The sequence below is a fragment of the Lissotriton helveticus genome, chromosome 8, assembly GCF_964261635.1.
Source record: "Lissotriton helveticus chromosome 8, aLisHel1.1, whole genome shotgun sequence".
NCBI lineage: Eukaryota > Metazoa > Chordata > Amphibia > Caudata > Salamandridae > Lissotriton > Lissotriton helveticus.
In genome coordinates, this window is record NC_136069.1 from 518,902,027 (window position 1) to 518,925,283 (window position 23,257).

The 23,257-nt window shown below is 45.6% G+C and overlaps 1 protein-coding gene across 2 annotated transcripts in view; it reads right to left on the reverse strand.

Annotated features, from left to right (window-relative positions):
• The window catches only part of LOC144772821 (E3 ubiquitin-protein ligase TRIM56-like), a 58,898-nt gene that overhangs the window by 17,458 nt on the left and 18,183 nt on the right, over positions 1–23,257 (reverse strand). The window contains exon 2 of one of the 2 annotated variants that reach the window (XM_078657409.1): positions 12,050–12,090. The exons of the other annotated variant lie outside the window; for it this stretch is intronic. The gene's annotated coding sequence lies outside the window, so the exon portion shown is untranslated. The remainder of the gene's footprint in view (positions 1–12,049; positions 12,091–23,257) is intronic. 2 annotated transcript variants of the gene reach the window in all.

A 23,257-nucleotide genomic window follows, 5' to 3' on the forward strand; every position in this document is an offset into this window, starting at 1 on the left:
TCACTGGGATGGAGTCATTCTCTGCTGCTTACTTGGATGACATCGCTGTCTTCAGTAGCAGCTGGGAGGATCACTTGCAGCACTTGCAAGCCGTTCTCCAGGCCCTGGAACGGGCTGGCTTGACGATCAAGGCCAGCAAATGTCAGATTGGACAGGGGTCGGTAGTGTACTTAGGACACTTGGTGGGCCGGGGAACGGTGCAGCCCCTTCAGGCGAAGATTGAGGCAATCATGGCCTGGAAACCCCCCCCAAGACCCAGACTGAGGTCTGAGCCTTCCTGGGCCTCACGGGTTACTACAGACGATTCGTGAAGGGGTATGGCACTATCCTGGCACCCCTTACAGAACTCACGGCCAAAAAGCAACCCAGGAGAGTCATTTGGACGGAGGCTTGCCAGCGAGCCTTCGACACTCTGAAACAAGCATGGTGTAAAGCTCCAGTCCTGAAGGCTCCAGATTTTTCAAAAGAGTTCATTGTCCAGACAGATGCATCCGACATTGGCATTGGGGCGGTGCTATCGCAACTCAATGAAGAGGGTCTGGATCAACCCGTGGTCTTTCTGTCACGGAGACTGCTTCCCCGGGAACAGAGGTGGAGTACCATCGAGCGGGAAGCCTTTGCGGTGGTCTGGGCACTGAAGAAGCTGCGACCATATTTGTTTGGTTCACACTTCCTTGTTCAGACAGACCACCGACCTCTCGTTGGCTCATGCAAATGAAGGGGGAAAATCCCAAACTGTTGAGGTGGTCTATCTCCCTACAGGGAATGGACTTTCGGGTGGAACACCGGCCCGGAGTTGACCACGCCAATGCAGACGGTCTCTCCAGGTATTTCCGCCTTAGTGTTGAGGACTCCCAAGGGGTTGGGTAGCTCTACCCACTTTCAGCTGGGGGGGGGACGCGTGTTAGACCCGTCTGCTTCTGAGAGTCCCCTCACCACTATGATTTCTTTTGTTCCCCTGTACCTCCCAAAATTTGTCGCTTTTTATTTGTCTACCAGGACTTTTTATGTGTTGTCTCATGGGGTTAGATGTTCCTGGATGCCCAGTTGCTCACAAGGTTTGTGGCACCTATTTACAAGGTGCCTGGCCCAAACCTGTGGCATTACAAACTGGGGTTGTCAACCTGTATAAATGAACCTAAAATGGTGGACACCCTTTTTCCTCATGTGAAGTGACTCCCATTGGAGCCTTCATGAACCCTGTCCTTTTGAGGTTTTGGCGCCCATTGTTTGGCACGCATTTCTGACAGGAATTCCTTTGTTTTCCTCAGGTACACAAAATGGCTGCTCTAGAACCCCAGTACGGTGGCTGTGAGTGTCCTAAATACCCCTCAAGAGTGCCTTGTCATTGTCACAGCCAGAGAAGGTTCTAGAACCTTCTGGCTCGTGCCAGTACCCCAGGGCACTGGCTATATAAGGCCCAGTCCCTGGCGGCCATTTTAGATTTGAGATGTAGATGAAGATTGTTCAGACTAGAGAAGAGGAGATTAAGAGATTCCAGACTTGACACCAGATTGACACCTGCCCTGTTGACCCCTGAGGTGGCTGGTAGCGCAGGCAGTAGAGCAGCAAAGGGTTGCTGGCGTTGTGTCTGACTGGCGTTCGTCAGCTACGTGAGAAGTGATCTAGCGCCTACAGCGCCTGCCCAGCGAGTACCTCATTGCCCCCAAAGACTGTGGCCAGATTCGTGTGCCTCCCCGCCCCCCGGTGGTGAACTGTGATCGATTTATCGAGTCGCGAGGCGAGAGCAAGTTCGCCGCGACCGCCAGCTGCGCCCCCTTCGCGACAGGTGCCTCTAGAGGGGAGCTCGGATGTCTCCGAGCCCCACCAGCGTAGAGCGCTTCCTGCGCAGATTGAAGGTGAGGTGGTGCGCCGGGGCGGGGAAAGGCCGGCCTTCGTTGGGCGGGACTAGCGTCTCTGCCACTCCCCAGTGACCCGGGAGCTGTAGCTGTGGGCGGGAACCACCCTGTATGCGGAAGTCGGAGGGAGGTCCGTGGAGCCCCTGAGAGCCCCGTCGCTAACGAGAGAAGTGCTGTGCCCGACTGAATCGTATTTTGATTGCAGCCGATGTGAGGTGGGCCCGTTTCTTCATAGTGAATGCAGCGTTGTGAAGGAACTGTGAACCGGCATTCATTTAACTGTGCGCGAAGGTTGTGTGACCTCTCCGGCAGCCCGTTCGTCAGTCTAAAGACTTTGAACTGGTGCCGCCTGTGCTCAAGTGGTGCTAAAGCCCGTAGGCGCGCATAGACTTCACCGGCAAAGCAGAGATCCTATCCCGGTGACCGCCGAGTGCAAATGATGTATTTACTGTGTTTCCTTGCCTTTTAGATATACGCGCATACGCCCCGAGTGAATATTAAAGAGTCCCAAACCTTATTTTGTGCTCAGAGAAGCCGAAAACCCCATCATTGAAAACAGCATAAACTGTAAGAGTTATCTTTCCCATTTGAAGCGTATTGCACATGTAATGATTCTAAACTATTTAATTGGTGGCAGCGATACCAGAAGAAACATGTGGTTGTTTATTTAAATGAACCAATATTTATTCTGATATTTATCCTGATATTTATTGTGATACTCATCCCTGAAGCTATTCTATTTATTAAATACTATTTATTACCAGAACTGTATGACTAAAAGAAATGTATATGTGCTTTCCCAGTCAACCCTATTTACAACAAAGAACTTTTATATAAAGGAATCGTATTTTTCTACAGCAGTGGTGTGGTGTCCTTTTTGGTGTGGATGTACAAGGAGTTATTATTGGGTCAGAGCCGGCTTAACACTACAGCCTTCACTTGCCTTGTCACTTGAGCCAAGCTACCCCCTTTGTGCTGGGCTTGCCCATCGCAGGTCCAACAGTGGGCATGTGCCGATGATGGCCGGGAGCCGTCATGCCCACGATTGGAATCTCCGCACTGCGGCAGAATTCGTGCCGCAGCGATGAGGTTAAGAGCAAAGCACGAGAAAAATTTAAAATTCCAATAGAAATTATTGTTCACAGATAACCAGGATCTGTGTGCAACTTTGGGCTGACCACGAATGAGTGTGGATCAGGTTTGCATGCAGGTTCATTCTGGTCAAGTTTCACCTTGTGACTTACTCTGTAATATTAGTCAAAACGAGTAAAGCGGCAGGCTGTAGCTTGCGAACTCCCCACAAAGTAGGATAGGCATTGAGCAAGTTCCTACCAAACTAAACTGCTTCAGCAGGACAAGCTGGAGTGGGAAAAAGTATTTGTGCCCAGGAAGTCATCTACTTCTGAAGAACTTTTGCAACTTCGCCCATTCACAATTTCTTCCTTTGGACTTTGACTTTTTTGGAGCGAAGACTTTTCCATCTTGGATACTGTATCTGGAAAAGTCACTAAAGTCAGATAAGCTTGCCCAAGGGCCCCCTGAACTGGATTTAATTGGCAGAAAGTGGAGTACAATGACAACCAGAATTTCTTGCTCTGTGAAGTCACTCCTTATGTGGATTGAGTTTGGTAGTTGGTACAGGTCATCTGCAGTCCAGAAGTCCAACATTGTTCCAAAGCCACATTTTTCAGGAATATCAGAAAAACTGCTCCTGAACACCAGAGGCCACATGCAGAGTCAAAAACTCTTTCAGGTATAGACAGTCACTGGCCACTCGGGGGGGGGGGGGGACCTGTTGCCGGTTTTTAGGTCCCTGCAGCTACACAGCAGGTCAGCCAAATGACCAGTGATATCATTGTCTTGGGTACAAATGAGAGCAAGTCCAGCACTATAGGTTCCTCACAGGATTTAGACAACATATTTGGTCCTCCTTCATTCTTCTAGGAATCAATAAATTGTTCTGATAACTGTGCGCACGGTGACAGCCTTACAGGTTTTACTCTGGGTGAGAGGGTTAAGATTCCTGGACACTACCTAAAGAGAATGAGGCAATAGCACCAGGGGTGTACACTGCCCTCATTGTCAATAATTCCCATTGGCCTTCCTGCAAATTCTCAGTGCACTAGATTAGGGGAATTCCAAGATGAACAACTCTTCTGCCACTACAGGGAGTCTATGGGCTGGCCAGCTGTACGTTTAGGTAAATAATCAGTCGCATCCTCCTACGCTTCCAACTGTTTGTCATTCCCTCCCCAGCCCCTTTCCACTGAGATGGTGGACAATCAGCTACAGATCAAAGGCTTACCCTTAAATGGCACTGTGAAAGGACAGGCCTGATCCTGGTCAGCTTGAACCAAATAAAAATCCTGAAACCCTCCAGCCTCTTTCTGGGCTGACTGGAATCAGATACCTCATCTCCAGTGGAGTCGGCACCAGGCTTAAAGCCCTCAACAGTGCTCTGGAAGCAGTTTCAACAACTTGGGTTACTGATGGAGGGTGGTGAACCCCTAATCAAGCAGCAACCACAATCCTTGTACGGTGAAGTCACAAGCAAGTCCTAAATTGATCTGTGCTCAACCTTCTGGCTTGGCACAGAGCTGTTATGCTTAACTTTGAAGCAATGTCTACATATGTCTTCAGCAATTCTAACAGTAATAAAGTGAAATCACAATACAAGAAAAACCCTCACCAATTTAGAAGAGTAATTTTAAAATATCAACAAAAATCAGATTAAAGCCGGGGATATGCAATTTTAAAGATTTAAAAGAAACAAGCACCAAAAAGCACAAAGTGCCATCCAGAGTTAGCTGGTTATGCAAGACTGGAACAAAGTTGCAAGTTCAAGCCAACCGCAATGGAGTGCAGGCTGGTTACACCCCCCTCCCTCCACCCCCTCAGATAACCATACAACCCAGAGACACTCTGGTGGTCCAGGGTTAAAGATGCAGGCCCAGTCCTTCTCTAATGCAGCAGGGTGACAGTCCATTTTGCAGAAGAGCATTCCTTGCAAGTTTTCACAGGTCCAGAAGTGTACTGAAGAGTTGGATCCATTATTTATACCGGTTGACGACTTTGAAGTAGGAGAACATGCTGGGTGTTTCCACCACTCCGAGGTGTCAACACATCCCATTCCTCCCTGCCCTGGTCCTAGCTTGTTCGGGTACACTATAAGAATCATGACAAACCAGTTGTGTGTTCAGGCAGGGTCTTCCATGTGTAAATAACGAGGGGGCAAAGTGGTCACCTACCAAAAGCCAGAGTGGCCCATCCTGCCAACACCCATGTTTTTTCTATCTCCATGTCAGGGAGCAATATGCAAGGACCAACTGCCAGCTACACCAAGTAAGGTTATGCAGGGACCAAATGGCTAGGACAAGAAAATAACTTTTGAAAAGTGGCATTTTCAGAATTGGGACTTAAAAAAACGGACTTTACCAATTGGAGAGGGCTTTTAATTACAATCCTTTGGCACTAAACTCTGCCTGTCCACTTGCTCCCAATTGAAAGTTAACACCTATTAAATGTAAAAAGAAAGCCCAATGTTATCCTATGGTAGGGGTAGCCCTTGCAGTTGTGAACAAATAATTTAAAGAGTTTCCATTAGTAGGACATGTAAAAGTTAAAAGCACATGTCCAGTCTTTTAAATACACAGCACCCTGCCTTCTGGGCTGTACAGGAAAGGCAGCAGGGGTGACTGGTGTATTAAAACGGAATGTTTGGGACTGGCAAAAGGTTTATTTTGCCAAGTCTAAAAGATAGTTTAAAAATGCCCACACAGACTGAAGTGGCAGGACCAGAATAGGTTTTATAGAGCCACATAAGCGAGTGGCAAACTGTGCTGCTGGCTCACTTGCAGCATTCTATTTACAGGCCATGGCTACACGCAGTACCACTCCACTAGGGATCTAAATGTAAATTCAGTGTGCTAATTCAGTGCAACCCAATTCCATCATGTGTAAAGGAGAAAGTACAAGCACTTAAGCACTGGTTTTCAGTGTTAGTGTTCAGAGTCCTAAAAGCGAACATAAACTGGTACAGAAAACAAGAGTTAAAAAAATGTTAGTGATGACCCTGCAGAAAGAGCCATGTCCAACTACTAACTTCATGTAATTGGATTATTTTCAATAAATATTAAATAGAGAAAATAGTGGCTGAAGGATTTCTACCTTGTCCCAAACCCTAGCCAGCAAAATTAATACATGAATCTGTACTCTACTATGCCTTGTAGGAGACCCATCAACTTTCACAGTGAATGTAGCTTTTGGAAGGCTTGCCAATGTGAGGATATCACATTACATTTCTACAGGTCTCATTTTACATGCTAGGCACACTACCTTGTGGGCTACAAGGTCAACTTAAGGGTGGCTAATATTTGAAAGGAGGGTTTTTTCCTCTGCCTAAGGAGTTCTTTTGACAGGTCAGACTGCAGCAGTCATGCTACATTGGAAGCCTGGGGCAACATTACGTGGTAAAACTAGTGATGGCATAAGCGCTGTGGTTCACAGGTAACATTTAACTGTCCATGACATGGATGTAGTTTTTACACCATATACTAGGACCTTACATGAGTGTTAAAACATGTAAAAACTGGCTAATCCCGCATTAACATATTTAAGTGTAGGAGCGCACACACTGGGTGGTAGAACCCAGCATGAAGTCTCTAAAAATCTGAATAGAATTTAGCAAAAATGAGAAGTGGCCATGTGAAAGGGGGGGGGGCTTTTCTCATGACTAGGGATTTATTGCATTACCAAGGGAAAACACCACATGACCAATGAAAGAGTGGAACCTGGCCTGGGCAAATCCTTGTCTTCAGAAGACCAATGGGTGGAAGCGAGGGAAGAATTCTTATCCCAAAATGTAAGCAGGTCAATGGAAAGCAGATGTGCATACTAAAGAGATTATAGCATAATTAATATTCAACCTTATTGCAGCATTATACACCCACACAGTCATTTTGAAAGCAGTCTCTAGAGCTGCCCTGCTTTCATCATTTTGAGTGAGTTAATCCATATGTGGAATGGTAATTTCTTGAGTGGGGCAACCTCTAATTTGAGAGGTCCTCCGATTTCATGACCAGCTCAGAGCAAATTCTTACGGTCTACCTACAGAGTTATTTCTGGGTATGGTGAAGTGCATTTTGTATGGTTGACCTCAGATCATGCTATATTTTTTCACTGAAATGTGAGAGTGTGCGAATGTGCTACAAAGAAATGCACTCAATTTGCAGGGATGAATATCTGGGGGGGGGGGGGGGGGGGAAGAGGAGGAGGAAGACTTTGCTTATTTATGTTTCCCCTCGAAAAGAAAAATGGAAACATGGAATTTCCACTGCAACATTTTCTGGGAGGGAAATCTGTTAATAGTATAATCTTTGCTCTGTACCCAATTTCAGAATATAAACCTTTCCCATTAAGCCCATTTAGCTTTCCTGGTTGCATTCCAAACGCTACAAGCCCTAGATAATTACTGAACGTTGTTTAGTTACCCTTACTTTCCAAAGGACTCTTTTATTCCATCTGGAAATGAGATTGCAATTTATCACTTGAAGACACATATACACACACACACACACACACACAGATATGTAGACAGCATTTAAAAATAAATAACATTTCTTCCTGCTATGCCTTATGCGCAACTCACTGGACAAGTTCATAGACTATTGGCAACAGCCTGTTCTGAACATTATATAGTCAACCAGAGATGCATATAACTGCATTTCATGCCAGATTCTATGGCTCCGCAAATCTAACTGGAGAGACAATAAATGCAAGCGGAGACAAGCCTGTCTGGAGTAGAAATCTTGATGGTATAAAAAAACTAATTTCCCCCACCCACTGGGAATGTGGTTTTCCACATAGCCTAACATGTCTTTCCTCCAAGAAGGAAGGCTAAACCTGATCAGCGTATCCAGACAATGGCTTCAATCATTTATGGACTTTGATGGGTAGCAGACATTTTTACCTGAATGCTATTCTGTGAACCAAACTGCCAATGCATATATATTAATCTGGTTTACCTCCAAGAACTCTACATAGACTTTAAATATACCCAAAAGAAAAGTAGTGATGAGTGGGAGAACGTGATCTCCTGTTCAACCTTCCCACCAGTAAGCGAATGCGTAACACATGGGCTAATATTAACTGGGTTATATTTTTTTTTTTTTTTAAATAAATTGAACTATTGGTGTCCTCTGTCAGCCTTGTGACCATTCCTTTGCAAGATAAATCACTGTCACTTTTCTAAGAGTAAAATTCCCCATAAAGTGCAAAATGATGATTGACCGGGGTACTGCAAAGAACATAATTCAAACTGAAGAGGGGGGCACAAAGGGTCGTTGAGCCACTCAAGGGTCCAACACAACATTGTCACTCTTGGCTAGTAGTAGGTATCAAAGTGGTTGTCTGCTCCAAATCCTTACGTGCCTCTCACCCCTTCCTTTGATAAACATGCGCTATGTGGATACCCCTGCCACCCCCAATAAGGGTGGCCAGTAACCTTGGGCAAAATTCTCCACTCGCGAAGTTTGCGCAACTTTGCACTACGCGAACTGCATGTAGTACAGTGCAAACATGCGTAGCAGTCATTTTTTGCTTGCCCGCGGTCCTCAGCGTCAAGTTGGCGACATGAGCAAGCAAAATTACATCCTCGGGAGACTTTTTCCTTGTTCGCGATCAGCAACATCAAGTTGCCGATCGCGAGCATGGAAAATATACCTCCCGGCGAGATTCTCAACGCGGGGAGGTCAGGTTTCTCATTGCGAGTGGTCGCGCATGCTTGCGACCGCTCGCGATGAGAAACTATCAGTCCACTTTGAGAAAGCTGCAGCTCTAGTAAAAATCTACTCCAGCGGCAGAAAAGCACAGCTCGCACTATGCAAGATGCCGTTTTCAATGATTGTACAGTGCTGGATGCTTGTCCGCACTGTGAAGTCATTGAAAACGACATCTTGCACAGTGCGAACATGCTACTACGCAGTCTGCATAGTGCTACGTGTAGCTCGCGTAGTACTACACATCGTGCGAAGTGCACTTTGCGTAGCGCTACTTTGCGAAGTACGCCCAGGCTACTCATAGCAAGTTTGCAATTGTGAATTTGTTTGAAATATTACATATGTTTAGAGCTACCAGACAATGTTAGAGAATTGTGAAAAAATATTCTTAGCCCCCTGCACACTTTTTTTATATTGAAGGGGTACACCTTAATAAAACTTCTAAACCACTGTACTAAAAAGGATAGACAAAACCATGCTCGAAAACAGGAGCTTAATTTTTGGTTAAGTAAAGAGCCACCTAGAATCTTTCTATACCCACATGAATTGTCAAAAACTAGTCACACTCAGGACTGAACTGTGTAAATAAGCTGGCTGGGTGAACTGAAAATATGCACTCCAAAAACCATTTTGAGATGTAAATACACAAAGTTCAATCTCTGGGCCTTCCTCAATAGCATTTCTATGGCTATAGGGGAAGCAGAGGTGAAAACAGGGTGAGTTTTTATAATCAGGAGAAAAGGTTCTTACTTTTATGGAAAGTCAGATTTTTGTTCCATGATCTGGTCAACTGCTCTGGAAGCTCTTTTAGACTAGGTTGAAGGCAGTTGGTTCACATTCTAACCAGATTGTATCATTTGAGGTACACAGCAGAATAGAGCAACAGGACTTCTTTCAGCTCTTGGCTTATTTCTGTGGGCGCAGTCCTTTAAATAAAAAAATAAACGAGACAGCAGACCATACCCTGCAGAAACATTGCAGGAAGGGAAACTGCTGAATGCTACATTTGCCTAGACAGCATGGTGCAAGCTGTGCCCCATAGGTGAAAGTACTGGACATCAGACAGAGCAATGCTGCACTGCTTAAGAAACAGCTATTGTCCACTGTCCTTTTGTAGTACTTCGTGAAGGGATATAAACAAAGAAAATGAATTTAAATGGTACAATTTAGCAAATCGTGTAAAAGTTATTAATATCACATTCTAACCTAGGTTTAAACGTCTAGCTTAAACTTTGTAAAAACCTCACTGTATCCAACTAATACATGGGACAAAGTGATGGGATGACTGTACTGCTTCATATAAATCAACGAGCTAATTGCTTACAGATTAAGTAAAAAAAAAATAAGCTTATCAAACTAGATTTAAACCTTAGGACCACTTTAAACCAGCTCTGAGAGGACTTTACATGCACACATCAGGACAAAGTATCAAATCCAAAATTAAAATAAATTAAATCATACATAAGGGCTAACTGGAACAAAAGCATTGGCAAACTGCAAATAATGCTGCTACTACATTCTAGTGAACAATTAGGACAGGGGCATTCGAAGTTCAATTCAATCATATGAAAAGAATTAGAAAAAAGGGGGCTACATAGCCCCCCTTCAAAAATAAATATTTTTTAAAAACGGGAATGCGGCCGGAGGCCAGGCCCCCTTATTGCACCACTCTTCAAACACACCCCCTGGCAAATTCCCCTTGAATACTGGGGTCAAATAGCCCACCAAGTACCTCCAGTATGTGCCAGGGGGCTGCGTTGCAGAGGTGTTCTGAGGCCACGCCCCTTTACACCTCTCTGCAACGCAGCTCTGTGGCGTTTACTGGAGGTAGCTGGTGGGTTAGTTGCACCCCAGGGATCCTCAGTATTCGAGGGGAGTTAATCCCCAACTTAAAGCGCGCCACAGGCGCGTTTCCACAGTGGTGAAGGGAGGGGGCGGGGTCTGAGTTCACATGTGTGCAAACATGCCCTCTGGCGCGGTTCAAGTCGGGGAATTAATTCCTTGTCAATACTGAGGGTCCCTGGGGGCCAACTTGCCACCAGGTACCTCCAAGCGCCTCGGAGCTGCGTTGCAGAGTGTTGTAAAACGGGGCGTGGCCTCTGAACACCTCTCTGCAATGCAGCCCCCTGGCGCATACTAGTGGTACCTGGTGGGCTAGTTGGCCCCCAGTATTCAGGGTCAGCGCTGATTTGCATATTGCCATTGTCTAACCCAGGGTGGTGTGGAGTGGAAAAACGATGGATTTGGGCCCAGATCTTTGGACTGGGGTGAATGTGTGACATTGATCCACATTCTGTCCATCACTGTTGTGTTTGCAATTACCGCTCTAAGTGTACTGGGGATGCTCAGACGTGAGTCCCAGGCACTCCACACCACTGGAGTCAAGCTAGCCGGGCTGATGAGAGGTGTTTCCTCGAAACCGGGCCGGTCCTCGGATGCTTGATTCCGTTCTGGGAAGGACATGGCTTTTGTAGTTCGGACTGGACTGTTCCCATGGGGCACAGGGTCAGCGCTGATTTGCATATTGCCATTGTCTAACCCAGGGTGGTGTGGAGTGGAAAAACGATGGATTTGGGCCCAGATCTTTGGACTGGGGTGAATGTGTGACATTGATCCACATTCTGTCCATCACTGTTGTGTTTGCAATTACCCCAGTATTCAAGGGCACCTAATCCCGCAACTTAAATGCACCACAGGGCGTGTTTGCACACATGTCACGTCAGGCCCCGCCCCCTTCCTTCACCATTGTCAAATATTCCTCTAAAATCCTCCGAACTAAGAGTTCAGATTTATTCACCTGTTATCAGGAGAGAACCCAGTGTTGCATCTTTCAGCCCAGCACGGACCCTGAAAAGTAATTCTAAGCATACTTAACACTAACTTGTATTTCCTTTCAAAGGAATCCGTTGTGTGATTTTCAGCAGAAAAGTTTCTAATTGTTGATTTTTGAAACGTGCAAATATTCCTCTAAAATCAGCTGAACTACGAATTCAGATTTACTCACCTGTTATCAGGAGAGAAGTCAGTGCTGCATCTTTGAGCCTAGTATTGATCATGAAAAGTAATTCTAACCGTACTTACCAGTTACTTGAATTTCCTTCCATAGCCTAACATTGACTGGTTTCACTTGGAAATTCTAAGTGTGGAGTTTTTGAACTTTAAACAATTCCTATAAAATCAGCAGAACTACAAATTCAGTTGTACTCACCTGTTATCAGGAGTGAGCACAGTGCCGCTTTTTTGAGCCCAGTACCGATCCTGAAAAGCATTTCAAAATGAGTATTTTTGCAAACTAAAGATTTCTTAAAAATTGCCTGTATGACTTAAACACATTCTTTCAACTGTTTACAGGAGATGCACCCGTGCTGGAAACAGGATCCACCACTAACAAAAAGTAACGTTAACACTACTTACCAGAGAAGTAAATTTCCTCCCATAGGATAACATTGGTGATTCTATGTGAAAAAGAATGTGTCATCTTTTAAAATACAATAAAATTACTTAAAATCACTACTGTAACCAAAACGCTTTTACTCAACTGTTTACAGGTGATGTCTCAGGACTGAATTTAGGATCCAGTCCTGTGGTTAGAAAGTAATTAATTGCATTTAACTAGAAATTCACATGGACCTCAATGTTGCATTCGGTTTGAAATTGAGTTGCCCATTGTAACTACTGTACAAAAGTCTATTGGCAAAGTATTTAAACTAAAGTAATTCATTCTGAGAAAGTATATTTTGTAATGTATAAAAAATAAAATCTCTAAAAATAAAATTAAGAAAATGTAGAAAATCAGTACAAAAAAAAACTTTTTTACGATTCATAGGGCGTATTGGTCTCCTTGAATACTTTCCAAATTCAGCTCAGGCGGTGTGGTGGTGTGTCCCAAGTGCAAAAGTCCCAACGAAGAGGACCTGCACAGGTTTCTGCTATGTCCGAAGATCAAAGAGTTTTGGGAGGCCTTGAGTAGCGGTCTGTCGAGAGCCCTAGGCCTGCAGATCAAGGCAAGTCTGGAGCTAGTTATATCAGGAAGACTTGACCTGCAAGGTTAGGGCATAGACGATATTTCAAATCTTATAATATATGCTATACTTTTGGCATGAAGAGAGATTTGTAAATTATGGGTTTCACCGGTCCCCCCCCAACAGAACTAGATTGGGTGCGAGCTATGAGATTTACTGTGAAATTGGATATTTTGGATCAGACGAAGAAGAGATAAATTTTTGACTCCTTTTTTGATGTGTTTTGGGTAAGGGTGTTTCGCTTTTGATAGACTACATTCCAATGATGAAGCCTTCACCTACCTCGGCTGGTTAAAGTCTTCTCAGGTACCGTGAAGATTTGGGGTAATAGCTGACACTCTGGAGGAAGACTCCCTGTCCCTCCCACACTGAGCTCTGCCCGGAGGGAAGTGTCAGCTCTAAATAGCGTTGTGTATGTTCTCCCTGTAAAGCCAGTAAATGAGGTGAAAAAGCCTAGGGTGGATTCGTTGAGCAATGGGCGTCGAAAAGGCAAATGAGGATTAAAAAAAAACATTTAAACATTGTCATTTACAAAACCTTTGAAATTCATTGAAAAAAACCATAGGTTTCAGACAGGCTATTGTTCGGAATTAGCATTTAAAAAATCTTAGAAATTCACTGAAAAAGACATAGGTTTTAGGGGTGTTCTAGTTAGATGGACAATACTGTAATCTGACCCTTGTAACACTGAGTCTGATACATACAGGAAACATAAAAGGTTCAGACAGGGGATTCATGCAATAATGTTATGAATAGGCCACATATAATATACATGTAAGGTTCAGATGGTAGATCAATACACAGGAGAGTTGGTCTGTGGTGGTCTAGTTTTCTGTCCATCCAAGCAATCTCTAAGTTGAAGGCATTGTATATCCTGGATAAGATGGTTCTAATTGAGTACACATATGTTTGAAGTATACATGTACACAACTATACATATGACTTCTACTTTTTGTGTTTTTTTCCGGCTGGCAATTACTCTGATTGCGTGTTAATAGCAATAGCGTGTACTACAAGATACACAATCCTTAGTGGTTATCTGGTTATATTGTATATGGCTATCTGTTTACTGCAGGCTAAATATGTGGCAATTGGCTCTTATTCTAACATACATAAACAGTTTGTTGACATGTGATCTAAATGACTCCTTAACTGTGGGGTATTGTGCCGGTGTTATAGTTGACGTTGCAAGGTCTTTTTATTGAGTCTGGACCTTTCCATCGTAGTCCGTTATTCAATTTGGACAAAGTATCTGCTGAAAAGTTACACTACATGTTACTATGGAAAATAGGAAGGCTACATGGGTGGTTTAGTGTGAATTGACTTTATTTTCCACCAAAGTACAATTCCCATTATTCCTGCTGTCGATTTCAGAGGACGTCACACTCATCGTTAGCGCAACGAACACAGAATTGCAGAGACCGGCACGCTAACAAATAAGAGTGCTCCTGACACATCGGCACCTTCCCGACGGCTTGGTTGTCTGTCTCGAGGTATCGACGGTCAGGTAAGTACTGAGACCGACTGGGCTGGGCTCGTTTTGTTGTTATGGAATTCCGCTAATTTAGAAAGAGGCTGTGCTCTTGTTGAATAGAGTGACAGTGCTATCCCAGCTGCACGTCCATTGTAAGTTTAATCGCCATCATCCTAGTACGCGAATTTTGGTTACATAGCATTTGGCGGCTGGGTCTGCATGCTTCCGCTTCATCTCACTAAGTAAATAACAAGCATGTAAGCTATTGAATATTATGTTGGTGATAAACGATAATGAGACAAGGGATTATCACAGCCAAATGGGGCATTAGCTTGCAGCCCATACCGTGGAAGGTCTGGTTTTGTTTGTTCTCTGTTTAACTTGATGCAAGACATAACGGACAGGACAAAAAATCTAAAATAATCCAATGAATTGATATCCTTCACAATAATAAGGCCATCGGTCTCTGTAGAAATAAGGTTCAACAGCAATTTGCTCTTAAGGCTCGCAAGATGGTTGGATGTGTAAAATTGTCATATTGGCTTAAATATAGGAGAATACTTTGTAGCCATATGACACGTAGAAATCGCTTGATTGATGACCACATAATATGCTGCTGGTTATCACTGTTTTTGTGCAGGCTTGTACATGGTATGTGATAAAGATGAGAAGCTGGTTTACTAAGATTTTATTGAGACAAACATCATCAATGACAATGCTAAATACACTATGTGCGCTTTGGATTGTGATCCTGCAGTAGCAGAAGGTACATCTATGTGAGGCAGGGTAGCACTTTTAGAATGTTAAAGTTGAGAGAAGCATCCGTGTTTATGGTTCTTTTTAGAGCTGTGCCTCCTCTTTTTTCCTGAGCCGTTGCCAGGTAAGGTGAGGCAGCTCCCTTTAAACATCAAGGTGAGAATCATGAACTTATAGCCAATTGATTGGGACGAGTAGCTGGCAACTAGGAGAGCCACTATTTTCTTGTTTATTATGTGTTCCTGTATGATCTGTAATAAACCTATACTGAGATATGCAGGTTCACTTTATATTCCCTTGCAGACAGTCTGTCAAAGGATGCTTGAAAAGAAAGGAAAATACACACCAAGATATAGGTGACTATGGTTGTATCGTTTCCAACCATTTTGAGATATTATTGAAGACATTGTTCGGTCCACATTTTTTTACTTTTAATTCTTCGCAGTAGCATAATCCTGGGTGGGTCCTGATGAAAGGACGGTTAGACCTTATAACCAAGCGTGCTGAAACATGTCGACCATAATAAGATTCTAGATAGGTATTTGTTGACAATATCTTTGCACTGTTTTTAACTGTGAATTATGAGACATCAACAAAGTTTAGGTTTCTCATATATCAATTTTAACCTCACTACACCCAAGAACTGCACTCTATTCTCATATAGAACAATCACTGATCGGGTTAGACCATCTGTGAATTAGATCAAAACATCCTTGGGCTCCCTATCCTTCTGATATGGTTGTAGCTCTTAGAACCACCAGTGTGGTTAGAAAATGAGGAGACCCAGATGAGGAAGCAAGTCACCAGGCTTGGTGAGTGATGGGAATCCGTAATTTTCTTGAAGACTTGAGTTTGCGCGACCCTATTCTTAATTTGGAAATATTTCGGATTTGTACAGGACACATAATGAGTTAGACCCGTGGATACTCTTTGTGTGTTACATTGGTGAATGGAACATGCCAAAGCACATTTGAGCAGTCAAACTGGTCATAATGGGATCAATTCAAAGACAACTTTACAGTTCGGGAATCCCCCTCCCCCATATTTAAGATAATGGCACATTTAAGTGCAACAGTTCAGAAATACTGATGAGCACAAAATTAAAGATAACTCCATTGGTTTGGGTTTTCAGTTCGCAAGTACAAGGTATCCAAGAGTCAAATTGACTATTGTAAGAAAGTGTTTAAAACATTAATGCACACTGGTTATGGTTTTAAAATCAAGCCCAGAGTTTAAAATGTTTGGATGTGATGCACATTAGTGCCAGCTACCCACTGGCCCGCCTTTCAGTGACCGATCGGTCTGTAAAAAGAACACAGTATCAACTATTATTCCTAGTCCTCAAACAGCAACATACATCTGTACCTTTCAGCAACTGAAGAAAGGTGGTGGTAATAAATTACAGCCACATCAATGGCAAATAGCTCTTCTATTGAGCAAATATTTAAATGCAAGGCATAACACCAGTTCCAAAATAGCCACACATGACTGAATTTTCATTTGTATAATCTCACCTTTGAGGAAAGCTAAACAAATCTGCATTACCCTGGCCACAATGAGCAGTACCCTCCAAACTGATAAACCAGTACATTCGACATAACAATCTCCTAGAGAGATGAAATAAACATTCAGAGGGAGGTAGTTTAAGGATAGCACTGAAAAACAGAAACTTTTTCAATCAAAAATGCTGGAAAATAATGCCTTTGTATGGTTATCCTCCATTTATTCCTGAAACTTATTCCTGGTTCAGTGCTTAATTTTTTTATTTTTTTTTAAAGTTTTTATTGAAAAAATTTAAATGGCAGTTACATCATCACTATGTTCCATCACCAGATGCACAAATTACATGTCCACATTTTCTAGCATCCAAAAGTGTTTGTATCTTGCTTTTGATAGTCTAGACAGAGACAATAGAAAGTTCCAGTTCGACAGTGATAACATATTTCCCCACACAACCAAGGAGGAACTCTTTAAACAAAAGAGAAAAACAAAAAAAGGAAAATAAAAAAAAAAGAGAAACAAACAAGGAAAATTGTCCACATCAACCTCTACGCACTCCATCTAGTACAGTTATACCATCATCTCTAGAGGTCTAGCCCAGCTAGCCGAGCAGCCACCCCACCTATTCACTCTTTAGGCAACTGATGTTTCTCCCTGTCTGAGAAGATAGGCCCTCAGTGGTTCCCAAAGGTCTCTGGGCCTCGAGATTTCGGGCAGTTCTTTGGCGTAAGCCACTAGATTGTCTCTGCAATATACCAAATCTTTGAGCCATAAACTCATTTTCAGTCCATTCCTGCCACCCCATGTCATAGCTACTCTTCTAGCCGCCATCAGCAACGCAAGGCGCACAAACTTGCCAGTTGCTCCTTTAACATGCGGAACACAGCATAGCAAGCTCACAGCGCAGCCCCAGGCCCACCATTTCATTCAGGCACGTCACCACTTTCTCCCAGAACTCCCATACTATTTGACAGTCCCATGCTAGATGCATAAGATCCGCCCGGTCTTGGCCCCAGCGCCTGCACTCAGCGGATGCCCGCAGCCCGTATCCCTGCAGTCTCAATGGAGTGTAGTACACCTGGTGTATGTATTTAAAGTGAATAATCCTCAAATTTCCATTCTTACACAGTGTCCCCGTTAGGCTACATATGTATTTCCAATCAGTCTCCCCAATGGGTTCAGGCAGACAGGCAGACCATCCCAGCTATGGTCCTGGCCTTCCACAGTCTCCAGCTTTACCATTTTATATAGTTTAGAAACTAAATATTTATTGCTGGCGGCAGTAAGTATGTATTGCAAGGAGGTCAGTGTAGGTGGTTCCTGTGGGTATGTGGGGTAGTGTGTCTTGAGTGAATGCCGCAGCCTATGTATTGCAAATCTAAACATCAACGATTGGTTGTCAACGTAAGTCAGGTCGTCCTCTGTTAAGACTGAGCTATTCACATATATACATCTGCCATCGTTCAGAGTCCTGCTTCAGTTAACAATCGAAGCGATGGCTTCTCCTGCGTTACGGACAACTCAGCATGACATTCCAGGTATAGCGCCGGGGCATAGATTGGCAGTTTCTGTGCCAATTGTCCGATTTTCCACCAGGCAGCTACAGTAGCGTCCACCGAGTTGATTTCCGCCCTCGGAGTGCCACGTCGACGGTGTGTGACCACGCTATGGAGCGGGACCGAGACGCGTCTCCCTCTTCCACCGCAACATGTGGCGTGAAGGCGTGGGCCCTGTACCAATACAAATACTGAGCTTGCGCACTTAGATAGTACACATAAAAATCCGGGGCCTCAAACCCACCTCTTTCATATCCCCTGGTCAGAGTCGTCCACTGTACCCGGGCGTGCCTGCCTCCCCGCACTAACCTAATAAACTGTCCTCTCAGCATCCTGAAGAACTGCAGTGTGAGCCCTAAGGGAATGTTGAATAATAAATAAAGGAAGCGTGGCAGTATTACCATCTATCAAGGCGAGCGACAACGGCAATGTTATTCAATTGTCCACCTGCGTTTCTAGCGCCTCGTAGGCTCTGCCATAGTTCTCCCTAATCACAGTCTGTGGGTCTCTGTGTATCCATATTCCCAAGTATTTGACCGGATCTTCGGTCCATATTAACAAAAACTCTAATTCCAGACAGGTAGTCGATGAGGTCAGTGGTATAACAAAAGACTTGTCCCAATTTATAATGAGCCCCGATATTAGCCCAAACCGGACATATTCTCCAAGTAGTGGCTCCAAATAGGTTGATGGCTCCCGAACAAAGAGGACCATGTCATCTGCATAGAGTGACACACCCACCGGACGATGGTTAATTGAGTGCTGGCTCACGGTGCCTCTGTCTAATCGCACACGCCAGGGGTTCCAGTATCGGAGCAAAGATTAATGGCGATAAGGGACATCCCTGCCGTGTACCCCTTGTTATAGGAAAAGTCAGATGTGAGACCACCTATTCGCACCCTCGCAGTCGGTTTGGAGTATAGCACCACAATCCACTGTAAAAATAGTGGTGGAAATCCCATACGACGCAATATATAGTGAAGGTAATGCCATTCGACCGAGTAGAAGGCCTTGGCCGCGTCCAGGAACACGGCCGCCGCCTGCAACCCAGGTTCCAGAACATGGTACATGGAGAATACAGTCCGCAAGTTAAGAGGTAGAGCTTTCAGGTATGAAACCCGACTGATCAGGTAAGACTAGTTTCTGCATCAATGGTTGTTGACGAGTCGCCAGTATTCTGGCCAGGATTTTCGTATCTATATATCTATATTAAGCAAAGAGAGTGGGCGATATGAATCGCATCTGTCGGTTTATTTTTTTTATGCAATGCAATCATCATCATCGCCTCCCGCAATGAGGGGGGCAATTCTCCAGATTCATGGGCCTCTGCATACATTTCAAGGAGATGGGGAGCCAGTAGGTCTGCATATTTTTTATAAAATTCCACCGTCACTCCATCTGGACCCGGTGCCTTCCCATTAGCCAAAGCTGCGATTGCCATCTTCACGTCTTGTTCATCAATCCGTGAGCATTAATATGCTCTATGAGCGAACAGCCAGGCACACGCCACATCATTTAGGTATGCATCCATATCTGTCTCCACCGCTTTCCCACGGGATCTATATAAATCTGCATAAAACTTACGGAATTGTTCCAATATATCACCTTGATCAATTTGATCACCCCCTATCTCATCTACAATCCTGTCCACTCTCGGTTGCTCCAATCGTGTTTTGATCCTAAATGCTATCTCGCCCTGGCCTACCTCCCCGTATCGCCTAGCTGTGTGTCTACGTGACAGGTATTTTAATTCGGTTTCCGCCAATTACTCAAATTCCTTAAGAAGCCCCTGCAGGTCAGCTAGCGTGTCTGATCTGGGGTATGCCTCGTATTTGCACTCCAGCCTGCGCAGTTCAGCCTCAGTATTTCCCAGTTGCGTACGTATATCTTAATATGCCCGCCGCAGTGCCTATGCAGACCCCCCGTATGGTGACTTTGAAGGCCTCCCACAGGGTGGCAGCCTCAGCGACAGATCCCTTGTTTAGTTGGAAATACTGTGTAATGGCTGTCCTGATCGTTGACTCAAATACTGGGTCTAACAGAGCCTCAGAGCGCAGGCGCCATGTGAACGGGGGACGTCCTGTTGAGGGAAAGATCACTTCTAGTTGAACGGGGTTGTGATCTGACAACGTACGAGCCAGTGGGTGGATCTCACGCACCCAGCCCAGCACTTCCTCCTCCAGTAGCCTAACCTTGACCAGCTACCATGAGCCGGCATCGCATGTGTGCCAGGTTTCACCTGTGGGTTTCTAATTCGCCATGCATCCAGCATCCCAAATTCTTCCATTACACATTTCAACATCTGGGCCACTTTGGGGGTGCGGTGCGATAAGGGGTTGGACTTGTCCAGTTCCTCATTCAGATAAGTATTGAGATCACCACCTAACAATACCGGGGTCTCCGGCCACTCTCCCAATACCCCACGCATTCACCGTACACAAATTGGATCGTCTGCAATGGGGCCATAGATGTTCACAATAGTGACCCCTCTTCCCTGCAGTCTGCCACAAATCATCACACATCTACCTTCGTCATCCGCATACGTGTGCAGGGGCTGAAAGTCTACTCCCCTTTTAATCAGAATCATGACCCCCCTGGCATAGGATGAGTACGAGGCTGATAGCCTAAACCCCGCCCACCTACTGGCTATTCCACCATCGGTATATTTGGTGAGATGGGTCTCCTGCAGGAGTGCTATATGAATTGCATGCCTATCTAAATAGGTCAGCACCTGCCTGACTTTTTTCGATGAATTCAAGCCTCTGACATTCCAAGTCAAGAGTCTACAGGCATCTACCATATTGCGCTAAATAGCAACATCTGATACTATATCGGTGTCTACAGTGCGGGTGCCTCTCATGCTGGTTCAACGCCCCCAAACATACAGCCCAGTGCTATGTGTGTCATAGAAGTCGTGTGGAAAAACGTAATAAATCATAAAACATACAATACATAATTAACTCTGTCAATCCCATCCACCCTCCACCCACTCCAACCTCCCAATCAGGTCGAGATATGTTTCCACCACCCCCCAACTTAAATCAAATAACTCCATGCAACCACCAATTGGGGGGGGGATCACCCGCTAGGGGGCGTGGGCCAGCAACGATCGCCCACACCGTAGTGCGGTTGCCGATCTTCAACCATAATGCATCCCCCCACCCGTCTTTTTCAGTTGGGACTTGAATGGAACGACTAACAGTGTATAACAATCAATCCAACAGGCTATAATGTCGTTTAACTGCGAGTCACTCTATTTCCACTTCTGGCAGGCAGTAGCACCTGTTACATTTCTAACAATTCCCAGCATGTCCTCTCTGTCCATGCGCTATGCCAGCCAGAACTGTACAAATTTAAAGTAGTTCAGTCCGTATCGTTGAGACCAGATTCCTCGGGCGCCCTGCTAGCCACACGAGCCGCCTTTCTACTCTTGCAGATATGCTTCGTAAATTTCAGCGCCGATTTTGCATCGGTGAAGAAGTGCGCCTGTTCCTCGTGTGTGATCTTTAGCTTGGCTGGGTAAAACATAGCGTATGGTACGGAGGCCTCTCGCAAGAGTTTACCGGCACAAATTCCTTGCTCGCTGCTTGCACATTCAGGGTGTAATCAGGAAAGAACGACAACTTGTCTCCCTTATACATCACCAGTTCTTTGGCCCTGGCCTCACGCAATACTGCATCACGGTCTGCATAGTTCAAAAGGTGCACTATGATAGGCCGGGGCGGTGTACCCGGCTTGGGCCTGGGCCCCAGGGATCTGTGCGCCTGCTCCACTATTACAGCAGAAAGTGCAGGTCCAAATAGTTTGCGCAGCAGCTCCTCTATAAAGGTCTCCATTTTGAATATGGGTGTGGTCTCCAATAGGCCTAAAATTCGTAGGTTATTGCGCCTAGAGCGCGCTTCTAAATCCTCATTTTCAGCGCTTATGACCACAAGTATCTTTTTAATCTGTAGAATCTGCGTTCTAGATTCAGCTTGCGCATCATGTGTCCGAGACCCGGTTTTCAAGAACATCCAGCCGCTGTTCATGTTTCTCAACTTTTTTCTTAACCATGTCTAGTCCGGCGGCTAAAGCGTCTATCTTCCCATCAATAGTTTTCATTCCAGCTCTGAGTTCCAATAATATGGAACGTGTGTCATCAGCCGTATCCTCTTCTGAGCCCTGCTGCCCTCCTTGCGCTCCACCGTCGCACATACCTTCCGCTGCACGCGGGTGGAGTTTATTGTCAAATTGCAACTTGGCCTGCCGGGGTTCTGTTTTCCCCATGATGAGAACCCCTACAAAGCTGTGTCTCAGATTGTCTCAGGAAAGGGTCTCGGCCCATATGCCACCAGTCTCGGGCAAGGATATCTCCTTCGTAGCACTCTAGTTAGTGTAGCCCAAGCCTCCGGTCTGTAGTGTAGTGCCTCCAATGCCAGGCCCCACGAAACTCCACAGCGCGCAGTCCCGGTCTCTCCTGTGCAGCGGCAGGAGTCTTAGGTGATGCAGGGCCCCCCGACAATCCGGCCCGAGCCCAGACAGAGTTACACACTCCTCCGCTCCGTGGCACACCAGGCTAAGTCAGTGGCCCCCACCGTTCGCCCGGCGACCCCCTGCGGCCACCCAGACCCCCCCCCCGACCCGAACACGAGTCAAGGTTGGTCCCAGCACCCACAGTCAGAGTCCCCCAGCGTCCCGAAGTCAGCCCCCGACTCTCCCGGGCCCCTGTGAGCGCAACTATTGGCCTGTGCCACTCACCTCCCAGCGGCCTGCGCCACGCCACGCTCCAGTAAAATGGCGCCCGGCGCCAGCTCTAACACTCAGCAGCCCAGGCACGGCCCTGTCAGTTGTCTCACTTACCCCTGCTGGGCTCCTCCAGCCACACTCCCTAAGGGGGCCCGTCTCCACTCCAATCCGCAGCATTCCGGCTCCGTCCCGAGCCTCACCTTCAGATGAGCCGCACTCCGCCTAGACAGTGTCCCAGTTTGCCAGCTTTCTCCTCCGGTGACCTCGGGGCTCCGTTCCGACACCCAGTACCAAGATCCAGTGAACGGCTTCCTTGCACAAGCACACCTCTCAGCGCCTCCGCCCGCACCAGTCCACCATCGATGAGCACCTGGCCAGATCGGGCAGGACGTACACCCTCAGGGGACTCAATCGCCGGAGGACTGCTGCCGCCGTCCCCTCGCCGCCATTTTCTTCCCAAGGCCGCTCCGGTCCTTACAGCACACTATCTTCGCTTTTCATGGCGGCGAGGTCGCCACAGCACCCCCGACGCTGCTCCCAACTCTGTAACCGCAGTTCCGCCGCAATTTAGTTGCGGGTGGGGGTATTT